Below are 2500 nucleotides of genomic sequence, written 5' to 3' on the forward strand. Positions count from 1 at the left end.
GTAAATCAGTACGTCACTCGTAGTTCAGTCACCTCACAGCACTGCTCAGTAAACTATGCAGGCCCACATAGATAGATTATGATAGATTATATACGCAAATGCCCCTATACATGCTGAACGTCCGTACACACAAAATGAACCACACGTCAGCCACACACTCTATCACACACTACTCTCTGCCTGTAACAGACACAGATACAACTACTAAGCACCAGCATGGACCAACGTCCGGTGCATCCTATCCGCCACAGTACACCAACTACGCTATGATAACCAGACCGGGAGGTCCAATCATAAAACAGAATACCCCACTCGTCCGACAACCACAATTGCTCAGAGAAGCCACCAACACCCACACATGTCCTACACAGGGGTGCACCCATCACCACCACACTGCCTCGTCTTACAGCACAAACACACTGGCAGGAATGAAACACACAGGTCTGCCGCAACCACAGACACGGCTCGCCCCCTCTCACTGGCGAAAAGCGCATCCCGACGTGACATAACTCCTTTGACACACTGACGCTGCCTCGGGCATCCACGTCCTACGGTCGATATCAACGAACCTCCCCCCCCCCCTCCCCCCCACAACACGCCATCCCATACCACATTGTGTACCGTACCCAAACCTAACGTGTACTGTACTACAACGCAATGTGTACCATAACACAACCCAGTTTGTACCTTAACCTAACCTATGTCACCTTAACCTAACCTATGTCACCTTAACCTAACCTATGTCACCTTAACCTAACCTATGTCACCTTAACCTAACCTATGTCACCTTAACCTAACCTATGTCACCTTAACCTAACCTATGTCACCTTAACCTAACCCATCTTGCACCTTAACCTAACCCATCTTGCACCTTAACCTAACCCATCTTGCACCTTAACCTAACCCATCTTGCACCTTAACCTAACCCATCTTGCACCTTAACCTAACCTATGTTGCACCTTAACCTAACCTGTGTTGCACCTTAACCTACCTCAATTTGCACCGCAATGTAACGCAATTTGCACCGCAATGTAACGCAATTTGCACCGCAATGTAACGCAATTTGCACCGCAATGTAACGCAATTTGCACCGCAATGTAACGCAATTTGCACCGCAATGTAACGCAATTTGCACCGCAATGTAACGCAATTTGCACCGCAATGTAACGCAATTTGCACCGCAATGTAACGCAATTTGCACCGCAATGTAACGCAATTTGCACCGCAATGTAATGCAATTTGCACCGCAATGTAATGCAATTTGTACCGCAATCTACCCCCACATTGTGCCTTAACCTAACCCACATTGTGCCTTAACCTAACCCACATTGTGCCTTAACCTAACCCACGTTGTGCCTTAACCTAACCCACGTTGTGCCTTAACCTAACCCACGTTGTGCCTTAACCTAACCCAAGTTGTGCCTTAACCTAACCCAAGTTGTGCCTTAACCTAACCCAAGTTGTGCCTTAACCTAACCCAAGTTGTGCCTTAACCTAACCCAAGTTGTGCCTTAACCTAACCCAAGTTGTGCCTTAACCTAACCCAAGTTGTGCCTTAACCTAACCCAAGTTGTGCCTTAACCTAACCCAAGTTGTGCCTTAACCTAACCCAAGTTGTGCCTTAACCTAACCCAAGTTGTGCCTTACCCTGCTCTGTAATTGGCATATGACACGTTACATTAATGTATTGTCCAACCGCAACCCGCTCAGAATGTTGTGTACACAGCTACGTGTCATCTCCCCATAACAGCTGCATTGCAGTGTGGTACGCCATAGAGACGTGTGGGAGTAATGGACGCAGTGGATGGCGATCAGCATGAGCCGTCTGTTCATGTAGTGGCGCGTGTATGCAGACGTAGTAGTCTCTTCTCACACAATGTGATAGCACGGTGCCCCGCGTTCCACATCTGCGACATGCTACAGAGGCCGGTTGACAGTTGGTCGCGCAATGGACATCGCATACGTACGGGGGCACCTTCCACGTGCCCTCTAGTCGGGCACATTTTGTTGCGTGGATGTGAGCGGATGTAGTGTGTCTTGACACCTGACAGGCAGGCATGCAATAATAGTTGACTTTGCAAACGGGGATGGACGTGTACGTTTACTGGTGACGTTACGCAAATGAACAACTGGTAACCCGTTGTGGTGCGGTTGTCCTTGCTGGAGGTACATCTGTGAGGGCAACGATCGGTACAGCTACGAAGCGGTCCCCACCATACCAACGAACGTGAATGTGAATCTGGGTGTGAAGCGATACGCGGCTGTGGGTGGGTGGGACTGTCCCCGGCCGGTGAGGGGGGGCCGCCCGGCGTGCTGGCCGCGCGGTGCGTGGGCGCACGCGCTACAGCCGGCTGGTGGGGGCGCCCAGTGGCAGGCGCGCCGGCCGACGGACGCGGCAGGCGGCGCAGCTGCGCGCCGGGGCACCCTGCGCGCGGCGCCGTGCAGCCAAAGTGGGTCCTCGCCGGCCCGGTGCGAAGCGCGGTGGACATCTGCAGTGTGC

The sequence above is a fragment of the Schistocerca cancellata genome, unplaced genomic scaffold (assembly GCF_023864275.1).
Source record: "Schistocerca cancellata isolate TAMUIC-IGC-003103 unplaced genomic scaffold, iqSchCanc2.1 HiC_scaffold_349, whole genome shotgun sequence".
Classification (NCBI taxonomy): domain Eukaryota; kingdom Metazoa; phylum Arthropoda; class Insecta; order Orthoptera; family Acrididae; genus Schistocerca; species Schistocerca cancellata.